We start from the raw sequence: 20,113 nt of genomic DNA on the forward strand, positions 1-20,113 counted from the left end.
GCTTGCCAGGGAAAAAGTGAATCTCACTAGGCAGTTATTTGACTTAGCTGCTCCAAGGAGACCCATTGGAGTGCCAACATGCATATTACTGGAAAACTCTACCAGAGATTCAGATATGGCCTCTGTTTAAAAAACATCGATCAAGTGCAACCTTCTGATTTCAAAACTATAGGAATCAGGACCCCATAGCAAATGGTCTTGCAGTTTTTAAATATGTCTGATTGTGGTTTTATTACTGTTTCTGGGATTGCCCCACCACACTATTATAAGACTACTTTTTTCCTTTTTCCCCTCTCTGGCCAACTGTGGCTAAAATCAGATGGATCACGTGGAACCCAACATTCCTCTTTCTGATGGGGAGACATGTTCTGATCCAACACTTTAGACTTTTATATTGATGTCATGTCATTAACTTTTGTTTTCTCATACCTATTATGCTTTCAAACTCAGGGCTCTTCATATTCTTTGCTAGGATTCCCACAAAGACAGTATAACAGTCTACCTCTGATATTAAGTGGTAAATTTTTTATAATGCAGTTGATTTTTCTCTAACATTTTCTCTAACATTTGTAATCACTTTTAGTGTCTTCATTATATGTTACAATTATGACACTGACTGGAAACCCCCAAAATACAAGTGTATTACTAGACTAAAGGATGTTTCCCAAATGTCATCTGTATGTAATGTCAAATGTAGACATTAAAAATGATAGAGGACTTAGTGACATTATTTTAAGAGCTTTGTATGTCATATCTCAAAATGGAAAAAGTTGCAATAGTAAATATGGATTTCCTCCTAATTAATTCAAACATGAGAGAAATTACTGATGGTCAAAATTTTACCTCAGTTGGCTTTGATAGAGAGGTATTTTTAATCTACTCTTATAATAAAGGTTAGTTTAACTTCATTTCTTTTTTTTCAACGTTTTTTATTTATTTTTGGGACAGAGAGAGACAGAGCATGAACGAGGGAGGGGCAGAGAGAGAGGGAGACACACAATCGGAAACAGGCTCCAGGCTCTGACGCGGGGCTCGAACTCACGGACCGCGAGATCGTGACCTGGCTGAAGTCGGATGCTTAACCGACTGCACCACCCAGGCGCCCCTAACTTCATTTCTAAAATGTCTGAATAGTTTCATTCACTTACTGAAAGTGAACATAATTTGTGTGAAGATTTGAAAGATTTTAATAGTTTATATTGGCATTCCATTTTAAACCTTTTACATTGCTGTAATATTAGGAAAATGAATTTTCATATAGTCATTAAGGTTTTAGAAAATTTGTGTAGTTTCTTTTCCTTAATGAGAAACTAATTTTAAGAGATTTGTCATCTTCTCAATAAATTATTACAAACCAAATGCAATATCAGATAGAAATTTAGTTTGTTTCCTACAGCTCTTCTATAAAGTGTGATTCCAGTGAGGCGAAAAGCAGTGGAGTCAACATTGTATGTATTGTATGTGGTGTAGTCAGTGGGGGCAGGTTATTACCAATAATGAGGCAAAACAGTACCTTTACTGTCCCCTCAATATGTTTTATGTTTCTGATGCTACATCATTTTATCTTGTGCATCCCTTAGCTAATTATTGTACTTAACAGTTATTTGTACTACTGTTGTCTTTTGACGTTCATACAAGATTTATAAGTGATTAATCCACCACCTTTAAAACATTAGATTATTTAGTTTCATTTTTTAATGTTTATTTATTTTTGGGAGAGAGACAGAGAGAGGGAGACAGAACACAGGTGGGGGAAACACAGAATCTGAAGCAGGGTCCAGGCTGTCAGCACAATGCTTGACATGGGGCCTGAACTCACAAACTGTGAGATCATGACCTGAGCTGAAGTCAGATGCTTAACTGACTGAGCCACCCAGGCACCCCACAGGATTAGATTATTTTGATTATAGATTATAAAATATAGATTTTACTATATATTTACTGTTACCAGTGAGATTTCTATTTTCATGTTTTCTGTTAACAATTAGCACCTTTTCTTTTCAGCTTAAAGAATCTCTTTAACATTTCTTGTAGGGCTGGTGTAGTGGAGATGAACTCTTATTTTCCACTTGTTGGAAAAAGTAGAAAAAACAACTTCCTATTTTTTCCTTCCATTCTGAATACAGCTTTTCTGGGTACAGGATTCTTGATTGGATTTTTTTTTCTTTTAGCATTTCAAATACCTTCTGCCACTCCCTTCTGGCCTACATAGATTCTGAAAAATCTGCTCATTGTCTTCTGAGGGTTCCATTGTATGTAACAAATTGTTTTCCTCTTGCTGCATTTAATATTCTCTCATTGTCTTTTTTTTTAATGTTTGTTTTTGAGACAGAGACAGACAGAGCATGAATAGGGGTCAGAGAGAGAGGGAGACACAGAATCGGAAGCAGGCTCCAGGCTCCGAGCTGTCAACACAGAGCCCAACGCGGGGCTCGAACTCACAGACCGGACCATGAGATCATGACCTGAGCTGAAGTCGGACACTTAACCCACTGAGCCACCCGGGCACCCCACTCTTTCATTGTCTTTAACTTTTGATATTTTAATTGTAATGTGTCATTATAATGTGTGGGTCTCTTTGGGTTCCTCTTATTTGGAACTCTCTGTGCTGCTTGTATCTGGCCTTTTCTTTCCCCAGGTTAGGGAAGTTTCCAGCCATTATTTCTTCAAATAAGTTTTCTGCCTCCCCGCCGACTTTTTTTCTTTCTCTTTTCTGTTTCTGGAATGCCTGTAATGCAAATGTTGATCACTTGATGTTGTCCCATAAGTTTCCAAGGCTATCTTCCTTTTTTTTTTCTTTTTGATGCAGCTCTGATTGGTGAGTTCCACTGCCCTGTCTTTAGGTTCAATGATCCTTTCTTCCGCTTCATCGGATCTGCTTTTGAACCCATCATTGTAGTTTTCACTACAGATTGTATTTTTCAGCTCTGTGACTTTAATTAGTACTTTCTTATATTTTCTAAGTTCTCACTGTGTTAATATATTATCTTCCTGAGTTTGGTATATATCTTTATGACCATTATTTGAAACTCCTTATCAGGTGAATCACTTACTCCTGTTTCATTATTTTCTTTTTCCTCTAAAGTTTTATCTTGTTCTTTCATTTGGAATATTCCTCTATTTCTTCACTTTGCTTGCCTAGGTCTCTGTGTTGGTTTTTACGTATAAGACAGCCACCTGTTTCCCATTCTTAAAAGCCTGTGTAGGAGACGAATCTTATTGTTCAACCTTGCCCTCACTCTTGGTTGTACCCCAAACTTTTGTATTTGTCCAAGAAGCCTATTTTATTGTTAGTAAGGGTTTGCCAAGATCTATCAATGCTCCAAAGGGGAGGACGTTAGATATCAACTTTTAAAGTATGTAAATATATACTATCCAGTGGGATCACAAGTATTAAATCCCACGGACCACTAGAGCCAGGCAATCTGGAGGTAGAGGGGTCCCTTGGGGAGCAGTTGTAAAACTTAGGGCACCAGACTGGTATGGTATATAAGTTCCTTTCTGGGAAATATCAACAACCTGGAGCAAGGCAGAGGGAGTGTGCAACTATGGCATCCGTCATCCACAGAGTCCATCCCAGCAGGCCCCTAGATGTGTGTCAGACTGGAAATCTATCCCTCAAGCCAAATATCCAGCAAGTAGACCTCTTTCATGGAAAGATGAAGACAGGTTTCAGTCTGATATGTGTGCAGTGTCCGGGGCGGGGGGGGTGGTGATAGCCAGCCAAGAATGGTCTGTTTGCTGTGCAAACCCCCCCAGAGCTAGTAAATCAAGGGCATCCCTTGGGTGGCAGCCACAAAAACAAGGCACCAGACGTGCATAGAAACTCCTCTCCAGCAGATACTGGTGCTCTAGAACCCAGGAGATGGAGTGTGAAGATCGTGCTCACTCTCTGAGGTCTCTAGAGGTCACAGTCAGCCCTTAGATGTGTCTTTAATTAGAACTCTGCCCTCGGGCCATAGTATGAATAGGCCTTTTTCACAGTAATACTGGGTAGCTCAGGGTGGCAGCCAATTAAGAACCTTCTCTGATTCCAGTCCTGTGAGACCCAGGAGCATAAGCCGCACTGGCCAGAGAGGACCTTGAGGTGTCTGCAGGTGGCAGCCCTAAAGTTGGGGCTTCAGGCAAGGTTAGAGGCTCTCTTCCAGGAGATACCAGTGAGCTGGAGTGAGGCAGAGAGAGGGCGAGTGCAAAGATGGCGCTCACCAGCCTTCAGACCCTCAGAATACCCTCATAGGCTCCGTGATGTGTGTTAAATCTGATGCCTGCCTCTCAGGCCAACACTTGATGTGAAAGAGGCTTGTCTTAAAGTCTGGATGGTCTGTGCTCTGAGCCTGAGCATCTGAGCCTGTAGGAACCGTTTCTCTGCTTACTGCAGGTGTTGGGATTCTCATGGACATGAGCCTCATTGGTTTTCAAAGCTAGATGTTTTGGGGACCACGTCTCTCAAGTCGTAAAGGTTGGGGTACACAGTGTGAGGTTTAAATCCTTTGCTCCTCAGGGAGAAGCTCAGGTTTTGAGTTCTCTGCTGAATGTGGGTGGGCTTTATGGTGACACTGTTCATCAGCATCTCCCACTTGCTTCAGCATATGTGTGTTTCTGGTTGGCCTAATAGAGGAGTCACTCAGCTAGTTTTTGTTTTCTGTGGTTTCCACCACCCACCCACCCCCCACCCCCTGCCTCCAGAGGAAATTATTCTATATATATTTGTAGGTTTATGTGTGCATGAGAGAGGGCAAGTTCATGAACTTTCTACATTGCCATCGTTAACTGGAACCTAGTCAGTGCTTCTATAAAACAAAATCAGTTTTATCAGTCTCAAACAGTGCAAGTCATTTGAATCGAGTGGGATTAATTCACTCTTTCAATTAGCTCCCTTGTATGTGTAATGCATAATGATCATGAAAAATGAGTAAAAACCCATATATATGTGAAAAATTATATTCAAATTTTTTTCCTGTTTATACAACTCTAATGAAACAATCTTGGCTTAAGGAAACTAATAAATTTGGCTAGAGATGTGCTATTTAGTAACAAATACTGACTAAATGTGAAATTCTAGCTTCACAAAAGGAGGAGAAAAATATGGAAATACAATGAGCACAGATACCTGCAAAGACGACCAACAGAGCAGTTACACCATCAGTTTCCACTACACAAATGACCAAAACATGAAGCCACCTCTGATAGAACAGAATCTGTTTAGTAACCAATTGGTATAGGGGTCATTGTGTTTACTCCTATATCTTCAATATACAGGCACATGTGATTGGCTCAGTTTGGTATAAACTATCACGAAAAATCTATTGAATGTCTTTGACTTTGTTTCTGCCTTCTTTATATATGTGGTATATATCATTTAAAATATCTTAAGCCAAATAAGGTACATCTTAGGGCATTTACACTGCTGTAACAGACATAAAATAGACTGGGTGGCTTATAAACAAACAATAAACATTTCCTTCCAATAGTTCTGGAGGCTGAAAGTCTGATTTCAGGATTCCCGTGTGGTCACATTTTTGCGAGGGCCCCATTCTGGTTTATAGGCTGCCAGCTTCTCATTGTATCTCAACAGACCAGAGAACAGAGAAAGGAAGCAGTTGGTCTCATGACTCTTAAAATGGCACTAATCCCATTGAAAAGGGTTCCACCTTCATGATCTTATCTAATTACTTCCCAAGGTTTTATCTGTCTCCTAATTCTACCACATTTGGGTGGTAGGGTCTCAACATAGGAATTTAGAGGGAACACAAACATTCCATAACAGAGAGTTCAGAAAAATGCTCATATTGGATAACCAGTTTTTACTAAAACGGTGTCAGGAAACTGAGTTAAGGATTATTCATTTTGTTTCCTAAGTACCTATAAATTAGGTTTCATAATCATGATGTAATACCCAACAGTGAAATATATTTCTTGGTGGGGAGGGGGAAGGGGGAATAGGGATACCTACAATTAATTCAAAATTCTATTCAGTATACACTTATTGAATGCCTAGAATTTTCAAGACATTATTGGGAATACAGAGCTGGCTAACATGATGTTTCTGCCCTATCCTGGGTATAATTCTAATATTGGTTCATTTTAATTTCTACTTTTATTGCCTTTCTTAATGATGTTTTTCTCAGTTGATGATTTTGAAGACAAGCAGATTTTCAATGAATATCTGATGTGTACCATTAACAGCTTTACTCTTTCTAAAGTCTTTGTGAAGAGACAAAGGTTTATACTTCCCTTGACATTTATGGCATTCCATGTACCTGTGCTCCATGAAAGGTTACCTAAATCAAATTTATTCCAAATAGGCAATATTTAACATTAAAAATGTCAAAGTAAGGGTAAGATACTCTATAGGGCAGCATTGAGTTGATTGACTGGATTATAACTGGGGAATGATGAATTGTGCATTCCCTTTTCATATCAAATATTGGCTAATAAATATATTGATTCTAATACTCATTCTGTTGCTCAGTACAATTCTTGACATACACTTATGATTTTGAGCCTAATATTTAATTTTGATCAAAATATTTTTCTAATTCATTTGTAACTTTGCTGTTATATTAACATTCCATTGCTCAGGTGATTATGCACAGTTAGGCACAAAGTAATTACCTCCCTTAAAAAAGCCATCAAGATTTTTTTTTGGAGAAATTCTGAGAAATAGATCTAATATGAGATCTTAACATTAAACACAAGAGTCTAAAATAAGAGGAGAGCTCAGGATGTTTTGTAACTTAATATTGGATATTCATATGACCCAAAGAGGAAAGAATATACACCAATACTCAGGGTTAACATACTTCCTATAATATGACATAATATTTAACTCTACATTTATTGTCAGCCAGGACATGTAAGGAAACACAAAAGGTACATAGATCTCGTAAACAAAAAAGAAGAACCCTAACTCAAGTAATACTTTTTGATGGCATTAAAATTTGCAACTTCTCACTTGAAGCTTAAAGCAGGGAAGTGGACATTATTTTTAATAATTATAATGACAACACATTTAGAAATGTATTTATTAAATCTAAGGACATAAAATTAATCCAGAGAAGGCTTTTGTTTTTTATTTTTATTTTTTTTTAATTTTTTTTTTCAACGTTTATTTATTTTTGGGACAGAGAGAGACAGAGCATGAACGGGGGAGGGGCAGAGAGAGAGGGAGACACATAATCGGAAACAGGCTCCAGGCTCTGAGCCATCAGCCCAGAGCCTGACACGGGGCTCGAACTCCCAGACCGCGAGATCGTGACCTGGCTGAAGTCGGACGCTTAACCGACTGCGCCACCCAGGCGCCCCGAGAAGGCTTTTTTTAAATGTGATACACAGGTATAGAGCTTTCTGATTATCTAAACTCATTTGTTCAACTTCTGATCTGCCATTCTAAACTAGTATTATTATTTACTAGCCTATAGTTACCCTGAGCAGTTTGCTTCTTCTACTCACAAAATTCTTTTTTTAATTTTCTCTTTAATTATTTTTTTGAGAGAGATAGAGTGCAAGTGGGGGGGGGGGTGCAGAGAGAGAAACAGAATCTGAAGCAGGCTCTAGGCTCTGAGCTGTCAGCACAGAGCCCGATGCAGGGCTAGAACCCTTGGATGGCTAGATCATGACCTGAGCCAAAGTCAGACACTTAACCAACTGAGCCACCCAGGCGCCCCTACTCAAAAATTCTTACAAACATGGTGAATTTCTGTGTTTTCACTTTTCAGTCACAACTGAAATCTGGTTTCTGTCTTCACCCCTTTAATGGAAATGCTCTAAATTAAATACTGCCATCTTTATACCTAAATCCAGTGGAAATTATTTACTTCTTACCATAATTCATGCTCTCTGTTCACTTGGTTTCCATGATACCTTGCTTTGTTTTCCCATGCTATTCTGATCATTCCTCCTAGGTCTACATCATATATATTTTCTACCTTAAGTGGTGATGCTCTCTGTGGTTTGTACCTTAACTCACCACTCATAACTTTGCGCATTGTCTTAGGTTCAGTCCTTCCACCGGTCTCATGATTTCAACAATCAGATGACAATCAATCCAGCAAAAAGGATATAACTTTTGTAAATATTTGTGTACCAGACAGAGAAACACTGAAATATACAAAGCAAATGTTAATTGACCTAAATAGCAGTACAGTAATAGTGTGGAGTTTTTGTACTCTATCATGATCATTGTAGAGATCATCCAGATAGAAAATCAGTAAGGAAACATGGGTATTAAATGACATGTTGACCAGAAGGACTTAACACATATGTACAGAACATTTGATCCAAAAGGAACAGAATACATATTCTTCTCAAGTGCACATGGAACATTCTCCATGATAGGTCATATATTAGGCCACACACACAAAAATCCTAATAAATCTAAGAAAACTGAAATCATGTCAAGCATCTTTTCTGACCACAATGCTATAAAGCTAGAAATCAGAAGAAAACTGAAAAAATAAATCGCAAATATGTGGAGATTAATAAATCTACTGAACCAAAGATCAAAGAAGTTATCAAAGGAGAAATCAGAATACCTTGCAAGTAAAAACACAAACCAAAACTTACAGGATGCAGCAAAAGCACTTACAAGAGGAAAGTGTTAAATGACTACCTCAAGAAACAAGAAAAAAATCTCACATAAACCAACTTTGTACTTCAAGGAACTAGAAAATGAAGAATAAACAAGGGCCAAAGTTGGCAGAAGGAAGGCAGTAAAGATCTAAATGGAAATAAATGAAAAACAAAGTGACTAAAAAGGCAATAGAAAACTAAGAGCTGGTTCTTTGAAAGATTTGAAAAAAAATTGGCAGATCTTTCTCTAGATTTACCAAGAGGAGTCAAAATCAGAAATGAAAGAGGAGATATTACAGTTGATACCACAAAAATACAAAGGGTCTTATAAGACTACTATGAATAATTACATGCCAACAAATGTGATAACCTAGAAGAAATAGATTAATTCCAAAAACATGCAATCTATCAAGACTGAATCAGGAAGCGAAAGAAAATCTAAACAAGCCAGTGAGTAAGGACAATCAGAAATCAATAACCTCTCAACAAACAAAAGTCCAATACCACACAGCTTTACAGGGGAATTCTGCCAAACATTTAAATAAGAATACCAACCTTCCTCAATCATTTCTAAAAAACTAAAGAGGAGGATAGATTTCCAAAGTGGAGGCCAGAATTACTCTGATATCAAAACCAGGCAAAATGCTACAAGAAAAGAAAATTACAGGCCAGTACCCCCTGATGAACACGTATCCAAAAATCCTCAACAAAATAGTAGCAAAACAAATTCAAGGATACAGTAAAAGGACACATACCATGATCAAATGGTATTTATTCCAGTGTTGCAAGAATGTTTCAACATTCACAAATTAATGTTTACATCAGATTAACAAAAATAAGGATAACAATCATATGATCATCTCAGTAGATGTGGAAAAAGCATTTGGCAAAATTTAACATTATGATAAAAACCATCAACAGAGTGAGTACAGAGGACCATGTGCATGAAAAGCCCACAGCTAACATCATACTCGGCGAAAGATCAGAACCAAAACAAGGATGCCTACTCACACCACTTTTAGTCAAAAGTCCAGAGTAGTTAGGCAAGAAAAGGAAATAGAAGTCATCCAAATCAGAAAGAAGTAAAACTGTCACTATTTGCAGATGACATACACTATATAGAAAACCCTAAGGGCCCCATTGGCGGGGGGAGGGGGGGTGTGGAGGGGGACTTAAAACTAATCGACAAATTCAGTAAAGTTGCAGGATACAAAATCAGGATGTTCAAATATGAGTTGTTTCTATACACTAATAATGAACTATCAGAAAGAGAAATTAAGAAAACAATCTCATTTACAGTTGCATCAAAAAGAATAAAACACCTAGGAATAATTTAACCAAGGAAGTAAAAGACTCGTACACTGAAAACCAAGACGTTGATGAAAGAAAATAAAGAAGACACAAGCAAATGAAAAAGTATTCCATGCTCATGGATGGAAGAATCAATACTGTTAAAAATGCCCATACTACCCGAAACAGTGCTTAGATTCAGTATACTGACTATCAAAATTCCAAAGGCATTTGTCATAGAAATAGAATAATTCTAAATTTTCTATGGAATTTAAAAAGACCTCGAATAGCCAAGAAATATTGAGAAAGAAGAGGTATCACATTCCCTGATTTCAAACTATACTACAAAGCTTTAGCGATCAAAACGATTTGGTATTGACATAAAACCAGATACATAGATTAATGGAACAAAATAGAGAGCCCAGAAATAAATCCATACTTTATGGTTAACTTGTTTGTGAGAAAGAGTCCAAGAATATAGCATGGGGATAGGACACTCTCTTCTTTAAATGGTGTTGGAAAAACTGGACCCCCTCCCCATATACAACAAACTTAAAATATATTAAAGCTCTGAGAAGAAACCTAGGTCATAAGCTCCTTGGCATTGGTCTTGGCAGTTAATTTTTTTTTTTGATTTGACACCAGAAACAAAGTCAAAAAAAGAAAAATTAACAAATGGGACTGCATCAAGCTAAAAAGCAAAGCGAGTGATCAACATAATGAGAAGACAGCTTACTAAATGGGAGAAAACACTTGCAAGTCTTCTGATAAGGGATTAGTATCCAAATTATATAAATAACTTAATTCCCACCCAAAAAAATGTGGTTAAAAACAATGGGCAGAGGATCTGAACAGACATTTTTCCAAAGAAGACATACAGATGCCAAGAGGTATGTAAAAAGGTGCTCCACATCACTGATCATCAGAGAAATGCAAAGCACAACCACAATGAGGTAACAACACCTCACACCTGTTAGAGTGGTTATCAAAAAGATGAGACATAAAGAGTGTTGGCAAAGATGTAGACAAAAGAGAATACTTGTACACTGTTGGTGGGAAAGCAAAGTAAATTGGTGCAGCCACTATGGAAAACAGTAGGAAGGTTCCTCCAAAAATAAAACTAGAAATACCTTATGATCCATTCATTCCACTTCTGGGTATTTATCCACAGAAAACAAAAACACTAATTCAAAAAAATTATCTGGACCACCATGCCATGTTTATAGCAACATTGTTTACAATAGCCAAGGTATGGAAATACCCTAAGTGTCCATTAATGGATGAATGAGTTAATAAATTGTAGATACACAATGAAACATTATTCAGGTATAAAAAAAGAAGGGAATCTTGCTGTTTGTGACATCCTGAATAGACCTTGAGGGCATTATACAAAGTGAAAGAAGTCAGAGAGAGTAAGACAAATACTACATGACTGCACTTGTATGTGGAGTCTAGAAAATACAAAACAAAACAAAAAACACAGGGTCATAGATACTGAGAACATATTAGTGTTTGCCAGAGGCAGAGGATGGGGAATAGAAAGGTTGGGGGTTGGACAAAATGGGTGAAGGTTGTCAAAAGGTACAAACCTTCCAATTATAAAAAAGCTCTGAGGATGTAATATACTGCATGGCAACTATAGTTAATAATACTGTATTGCATATTTGAAAGATGCTAAGTATCTTAATCTTAAAGTTCTCATCACAGGAGTAAAAAATTTTGTAACTACAAATGTCGACGGATGTTAACTGGACTTATGGCGATCATTTTGCAATATATACAAATATCAAATCATTATGCAGTAATAATATATATGCCTTAAAAAAACAAACAAAACAAAACAAAAAAAACAAAGTGAAAAACTCAAAGGACTTCCAACTGTATTTCCTGAGCAGCCACCCAAGTCATTAGCTTTATACCTAGTGCCCTCCTATGGCTACAGCTGGAAATTCCTTAGCCACCTCAATTTTATAGCACCCAAAACTGAATTTTTGTCCATCCTAAGATTGATTCCTCCTCCTCTTCCTCTTCTTTTTCCATCTATGCCCTTTATCTCTGTCGGGCAGCATCCCTGTAACCCTGTCCCTCAGGGAGATATAGCCATCCTCTGATTTGTCCCTCTTTTTTACTGCCCAGTTATCAGGTTAAAAGCCTCCTGATTTTCTCTCTCAAAATGTTCTTTAACCCAACCTTTTTGGGTTCCCATCTGTAGTAGTTAACTGCCAGCCTTTATTCATCTTCATATTTTTCCCCCAACTAGTAGTCTACTCTGTTTAAATTGCAAAGCTGACCATATCATACCTCTTCAAAGCTTTAAAATATCTCAGTCCCCAACTGTGTGGATTTTCCTATACATCCCTGCTGCTTTTTGCCAACCTGCTACAAATGGTGATCATTCAGTGATGTTGCTGCCAGAAAAAGGCCTGGCATGTGCACCTGGGAGTAGATGAAAAACACTGTGTATCTCTCTTCCACTGTCCCCTACTTCAGAAATGCTTGGTCTATACTTACTATAAAACTGGACAGTCATTTGCCTGGTGGATGCTGACTCTTCAAAGTAGCCAGTGTGACGTCTCCAACCCCCCAGTAGCTCCGTCTCCCAACTTCCATTCAGAGACAATACACAGGATTGAAAGGAAAATGGCAGTGGGATGGAACAGGTGGACATTTCATCCCAGGAAGCCAGAAGCCTCTAAACATAAAATTGAATGAAGTACTCTATTATTCAAGGACATCAGTAACAGGTATAGAGAACAAATTATGCCTAAAACAGAGGTGGGTCCTCTACACTCTTATTACCTCTGAACTGTGTCCTCAAAAATGTTCCGTCAGCACAACAAACCCAACAAACTGCAGTTCATCCTAAACCTCCTCAATCATATTAATGACAACATCGCATTACAGTCATTCTGACTTAGAAACTGAGTTTAAAAAAACTATTTTCTTCACAACATCTAGTCAACTCCTTTCCAAATCCCTTACATATGTAACCATCTTTTCCCATGGCCACTACAATAGTCTAAATTCTTATTGCCCATGAATACAATAAATGAATTCATTTCCAAAGAGCTATTTCTGATCCAGATATCGTTCCTTTAAATCCATTCTAAACCTGATAGGATGTTCTTAGTAGTAAAGCACGACTCTGATCATGTCATTCCTGCCTATGCTTTTCAATACTTCTCCATTACACATATTAAGAAGCCTAAAATTACTAGCCAAACAAGGTCCAGTCTGCTTTCTGCCTTTTGAACCTTCTTTTCTGCAAAAAGTACACATAAGAGAATAGTACCATGACTTACCAAGTAGCCCCGTAAGATAGTGAAAACCGAAATCCACATAAGTGATTAGGGTTCTGCACCTGATTCCACTGTGGGGAATGGTTTCCCCACACCAACAAGCAGTGCTTCAACGCCAGTTGGGTGCCTTACAATTCTGATGCTGTGCACCTGGCGCTAGCATCAGATCTCCTGGGCTGAGGATTCAGTCTTCAAAAACTGCACTGCCACCGCTTAACATGCTAATCTCAAGGCCAGGTTGCCACCCAGGCCTCTGACCAACTGGTTGTAGGTTGGAAGTTTCAGTGACCCCCTCCCTCACGTTCAATTAACTTGCTAGAGGGCTCTCAGTACCCAGAAACATTTTACTTACTAGATTACTGGCTTATTTTGAAAGGATATAATTCAAGGGGGAAAAAACAAACAGCCGTATGGCAGAAAGGCACAGGGCAATGCACGTGGAAGGAATGCAGGGCTTCCATGCCCTCTTGGACTGTGCCACTCCTCACAGATCTCCTTGTTTGCCAACCTCGAGGCTCTCCCAACCTCATCCTTTTGAGTTTTTATGGAGGCTTAATTACATAGGCATGATTGATGAAACCAGTCATTATTGATGATTAATCCAGCCCATAGTCCGTCTCTTTCCTAGAGGTCAAGGGGTTGGGACTGAAAGTTTCTCCCATGAGAAATGATCACACGATTGGTTTCTCTGATTGGTTTCTCTGATCACATGATTGGTTTCTCTAGTGACCAGCCACCATCCTTACATGCTTTCCACCTATTAACTTACATCCAATCGTCGTGGAACGGGGCTTGTTATGAATAACAAGACACCTATTTTGCTTATGTGGCACTGAAGACATCTTAGTAAGGACAAGAGACCAAATGTTGTAACGAAAGATCTTCCCATTTGTCTTATCACACAAGGAATTCCAAGGGCTTGGAGAGCTGATATGAATGATCAAATATGTAATAAATTACAATATCACAATGACATATATGTTTATGTTGCTATAGTAGTATACTGACTTCACAGTGATTTTCAGAATTTTAGTCTCTGGGACTTCTTGACAAAATGAAAGGCCTCTGGTTGTTTATGCCGGTCATTTACCATTGAGAAAATAGGAAAGGGAAGGGCTGGGGAAGGGGATGGCAAGAAGAATGGAAGATTAAGAAGGCAGGAAGGGTGGGAAAAGGAAAGGTGGAAGAGAAGGAAAAGGGAGAGGGAAGAAGAAAATAAGGGGAAAGAGAAGGAAAGGGGAAGGAAAAAAGATAAATTTATGACAGAAATAAAAGATGACAAATACAATGCAGAGTAGAACCCTTTGGACTACTCCTTTGTAATACTGGGAACGTCTTAAAAAGTATGCATTTACCATAGATCACACTGTAAGAAGCAGTAATAATGACAACCGCCTTGGTTCCCTGAAGTTCAACTTGAAATACTCATCACATCAACCACATTGTTAATTCTGTCACAATGAAGAAATATCTCAGAGTCCATTTAATGGAATAAAAATTCCCTCTGTAGAAAGGATAGACAGACAAAGATGAGTAACACCAACCTACAGTTGAAAGAGACCATATTGCTGGTTAGTACTGTGAGGGATGGGTAGATTAACTGCTGGACTTTGTGTACAGAAAATTTAAATATTAATTCTAGAATATAAGTGTAATTCACCCAGGATTAAACCTTCCGAGATCAAAGGTTGTGTCTGTTCAGCTCCACTTGGTGGAAATAGATGGCTCTTTTGCTCCCTCCCACTCCCCACGAAATCCCACTCATGCTTGAAATTATTCTCTATTTATTTATTGCTTTTTTATTTTGAGAGTGGCAGAGAAAGCACAAGCGGGGAGGGGCAGAGAGAGGAAGAGAATCGAGAATCCCAAGCAGGCTCAGCAGTGTCAGCACAGAGCCCTATTCAGGGCTTGGACCCACAAACTGTGAGATCATGACCTGAGCTGAAATCAAGGGTCGGATGCACTTAACCGACTGAGCCACCCAGGCGCCCCTGAAATTATTCTCCTTTGAAACCATTCCAGACTCCTGTGGCCTGAGGTACTTCATCAGCACTGCTTAGACTTTGTCTTAAATATGCATTTGATAATGACCCATAACTTTTCTATTAAATGCTACTACTCGGTTTTTGTTTTAAGCTATTTGTACATTTCTTATGCATACATTCACACATTCATCGGTCTTCCTGTCCAGGTACAGAATAAATCTCCCCCAACCCCCTTAAACTCCCAAGAGGTAAAAATTAACATTGAAAAGGAGGAGAGGCACAGAGAAGCAAATCATGAGCAAACCTGGACCTGTCCACTCAGCCTTGCAGGTCTGGATCTGGGTAGGAAGACACAGTAACTATACCTGTTACTTCAGAATGACAAAGCCATGGAATGATTTCCCTCTCCATTTGTTTTGCAAACCTTTATCAAACTTTTCCCAACCTTTTTCACAAGCTAATCAGGATGACATCAACACCGGGATCAGGGATAGGTCCAGTGTATCCTGATATCAGAGGTGACATGATGGAGTGGAAATGTTGTTTAGGCCCCTACCCAAGATGGGATTCTCAACAATTTCATCTGGCTGCTCAGATGTTTCGGTAGAAGTTTCATACATGTTCATAACTAGATATGAAAGGAGCCTCTCACTAGCAGGGTAATGATTCTATTTAATGAGGGTCTTTCTGAAGGTCAGAAAGAAAGGTCAGAAAGCCTACCCCAGATCACCTTCAAGACATAATTGAGTAGGAAATGAAGATCTGTTCACCTCATCTCTTGGAAAGTAAGTGTTCCTCAACATAAAAGGATAATTAAAATTGATGCCTTTGGTGCTTCAGCAATGCCTATACTAAGTTTGGCATTATGGTTTTAATGCACATTTTACAAGTTTCCCTCTTGCTCTATCATTGATCATTGTAGTTATTTCGATTAATCATTAAACAGACATTTACTGAGCACTTAATATAAATTAGGTATTATGCTCGGTGGGTGTTCAATAATGACTTAAGTCAAAATATTTAGATTCTTAAATTTAGAAAACCTGTAACATCTATGTATAGCATATTATGCCTCCTTATTTTTACGAGTTCTGCCATTTACTAGCTGTGTGAAATGAACAAGACAGATCATCAACAGTTTATCATATACATGCACAAAGTAGACCATCATATATATAAACATGGCTTAGAATCATATTCTGTTATCTTTTTATCTCAAGCCAACCTCTTATGTCATTTTGCTCTCAGAGACTGTATCTTCTTTAAACCTACTGAAGGCACCAAGCACTTTGCAACAATTCTCTGACTCCCATGTTCAATGATTTGTAGATCTATACTCTTCTTAAGCTCTTAAGATAATGTTCTTTACCCATCATTAAAAATAGGTATTTAATCTCATTTTTTTTTCTTTTCGACCCAAAACTTGTGGGGAAGTACACAGATTAGGTGTTTGTTAATAGGGTGAGTCAATTTCCACTTCACTGTGGCAGTTGCGTTTGAAGCTTGAGGGAAACCCAGGCTAGATATATGGGATAGGCCTCTGTGCCTAGTTTTCATTTCAAAACTAATACCTAAAGGCAATCATTTAGTACATACTACTCTGAATAACTGAGGTGAGAACTTTTTCTTTTGCTGATTGCCTCCATACCTATAAAAATTGAAAATACCTTGTATCCAGAATATACTGTTTGGAAAAGTTCTGATTATAAAGCTTTACTGTCAAGAATATACTAATTTACATCCTATCTCTCACCTTCTTCTGTGCTAGGCAGAAAAATAATGTCCACTAAATTAATTAATTAATTAAAAAATATCCGTATCCTAACCCTGTGACCTCTGTAGATGTGATCAAGGAGACAGACCTTGAGATGGGGAGGTGGTCCAGTTTATCCAGGTAGGCTTAAAGTAATCACATGAGTCCTTTTAAGTAAAGATCTGTTCTTAGCTGTGGCCAGAGAGTGATGGAATAAAGGAAGCAGAGGCAGGAGTAATCTATGACCTGAGGACTCTATCTACCATTGTGGCTTTGAAAACCGAAGTTGGCCATGGGCCGAGGAATGAGGGCCGTATCCAGAAGCTGAAATTGCCTTCTTCCTTGGAGCCTCCAGAAAGGGAAACAAAGTCTGCTGGTACCTTGATTTCAGCCCAGTGGGACTCATGCCAGACCTTCTGACCTGAAGAAGTAGAAGAAAATAAATTTGTGCTGTTTTAAGCCATAAAGTTTGTGGTAATTTTTTATGGAAGTAATAGAAAACTAATACACCATCCAAAACAAATCCTGGAGTTTAAGTTTCTAAATGGATATGCAAAGCTAAAAAGAAAGGAAACAACTGTAGTCTTCCACTCCTACCTAAATACTCTATATCTAGGAACGGCCACCCCAATGTTCTCATTAGCCAGAGCTCAGGTGTCTGCAGCTGGGAGGATAAAAATATTTAGAAAAATAATTAACTATTGCCACAATTAGGAAGTTTCTCTCCCTAACTTAAAGCTTAATGTACTCACAATGAGAAATTAACATCTGATTTGGCAAATTCATAGCCAGAGGCTAACTCTGATAGAATTGAGTGCTCCAGATGAACCAGGAGTTGTATTTTAATCAGATGATTGATCACTGTGCTAGAGTTAAGAAAGCCATGGAAGCACTTGTCCCAACTCTAATATGTGACTTACGACTGTCAATTGACCTGAGAGTTCATATCCTCATTTGTTAAGTCAAAGTGTCATATTAAATGTTCTCTTAAAGTTTCTTCTAGATCTGTATGCCTGTGACTTCAGTACATTCATTAATTCTTTCAGTGATTATGTATTGAGCAAATATTATATATTATGGCTGGAAAAACAACAAAAGGATCCTTGTACTGGAAGAAACAAAAAAGCAAAGCATGAAAACTCCCAAGTTTAGTTTGAGTGTGTGGCATATGCAATAAAGAAAATAAAAAAGGATGTTGTATTCAAGATGATTGGAGATGGTTAGGGAAGGCATCTCTGAAGATAAGGTATTGTAATAGAACAAACTACAGTATGAGAAGTGCCCATCCTTGGAAATATCAGAGAAAGAACACTCCAGGCTGAAAGAAGTTAATTGAGCACAAAGGTTCTGGAATGAGACCTTCTCTCATATTCTAGGGACCAATGGATGGTTGGGTAAAGAATTAAGAACCAGCAAACGAAACGGCTGTACCTACCAGCAGTGAGTGAGAAAAACATGGGAATTGATTTTAGAGGAAAAAAAAAAAAGAAATAGTTACTTCAGAAAGTGAGAAATACTGATGTTATGCAGCAGTCTTGAGTGACTGAAGTTTGTGATCATAAACTTAATGGTAAACCTGTTGCCCCATTTTGTGATTTTTCACAAAAATTTACCAAGAGCGGATGCATAATTGGTTTCAACAAATTGGGTTTTTGAGAATGGCGCTAGAAGACAATGAAGATGAGAGCCCATGTGAAGGTTAATCACTTGAAAAATGAAGAAATCTTAAGCTGAATGAGGAGACTGCCTTTTTTTTTTTTTTTTTTTGGTAAACTCAGAAACTTCCCTAACTAATTCCATTGTAACTGAGTTTGCTAGGATCTGACACAGAGGTAGGCATTAAGAATGATTTGTAATTTACTTATATATATTTTTGAGAATTGGCAATGTCAACATTCAAACTTTGTTTTTAATAATTTCTAGGGCTAAGCTGCAGAGAATTTATCAACAAATACTTAAGATTACTTATTATATGCCGTAATGTCTTCTGGTGGCTGGATGTAGAATAGTAAAGCAGAAACCTAAGGTGTTAGTCCAAGAGGTTATTTTAGTCTAGTAGGAAGAGTTGGGTCATAGAGAAGCAAACATGCCTGAACAACAGAATTTAAGATTATGATTGTGCCTTGAAGAAAGCAAGCCAACAACACAGTAGAGTATTATGAGAAATAGAGGAGACTAGTTTAAGATGTGTAATCAGGAAGGGCCTTGTGGAGATTGTAATGAGCTGTGTGATGACAGATGAGACACTGTATAAAAAAAAATCAGCAACTTCATGGAATAGAAATCAATGTCCAAAAAGAAAAAAAAAATAAGGTTAGGAATCAACAAATTAAATAAACAACAAAGATGCACTAGAGTATCTTAGAGTACAAATATTCAAACATTATGCAAACTCTTCCTGAAAATATATTTGTTTTGCCAGAACAGAATATTCTTAATATAAAAACCAAATAGAGTCATTAGGGAGAAGGAAAACTAAACCTCTGTTACACTGGACATAATGCAAAAGTTTTGAACAAAATAGAAGCCAAGGGAATAAAATAGTCCATGAAAAGTATGGTATTCTAGGACTAAGTTGTGTTTAAAGTTCATTCACAAAGATACTTTAATATTAGAATAATTCATAAGTGTAGTTACCATTAGCTTAAAAGAGGAAAGTTATTTCAATAGATACAGAAAATGTATTTGATAAAGTTTAACACCCATTCTTTATAAAAATTTAGTAAACTGAGAATAGAACTTCTTCAGTTTGATGAAGAGTAGCCATTTAAATATATATAAATACCATCACATGCTTGAATTATTCCATTTTAAAAGTAGAGATGTGACAAGGATGCTTACTAAAGTCACTTTTATTCAACTTTTTTTTTTTTTTTTACTTCTATTCAACTTTTAACTGGACCTCCAAGCCAGCATACCAAGAGCAAATGATAATCAAATCAATGGAATAAAAATGGGGGAAAAAGGAAATAACTGTCACTATTTGCTGATAACAATATATATAGAAAACTGCTAAAGAAGATAGAGAAAAATATGAAAATAGGGTGGTAATAAAGTGATTGGATAAAACCCTAATACATAATAGTTAATTGTATTTCCACATAACAATAGCAAGTATAAAATTAAAACGAAATTGTAACTTAAAAGAGTACTAGCAATTCTAGTAGTAGAAGTAGAAATGAATAGATCAAAAATATATGAGACTCCTTCAGGAA

At 37.6% G+C, this 20,113-nt stretch overlaps 1 protein-coding gene and 1 long non-coding RNA gene across 3 annotated transcripts in view; one reads left to right on the top strand and one right to left on the bottom strand.

The window, feature by feature from the left end:
• The window catches only part of CNTNAP2 (contactin associated protein 2), a 1,382,613-nt gene that overhangs the window by 353,672 nt on the left and 1,008,828 nt on the right, over window positions 1-20,113 (top strand). The gene's annotated exons all lie outside the window — the stretch shown is intronic.
• The window catches only part of LOC125161130 (uncharacterized), a 51,127-nt gene that overhangs the window by 7,429 nt on the left and 23,585 nt on the right, over window positions 1-20,113 (bottom strand). For both annotated transcript variants that reach the window (XR_007150475.1, XR_007150474.1), the window contains exon 2: window positions 17,008-17,319. This is a non-coding gene — a long non-coding RNA (uncharacterized LOC125161130). The remainder of the gene's footprint in view (window positions 1-17,007; window positions 17,320-20,113) is intronic.

This window comes from Prionailurus viverrinus, chromosome A2 (assembly GCF_022837055.1).
Source record: "Prionailurus viverrinus isolate Anna chromosome A2, UM_Priviv_1.0, whole genome shotgun sequence".
NCBI lineage: Eukaryota > Metazoa > Chordata > Mammalia > Carnivora > Felidae > Prionailurus > Prionailurus viverrinus.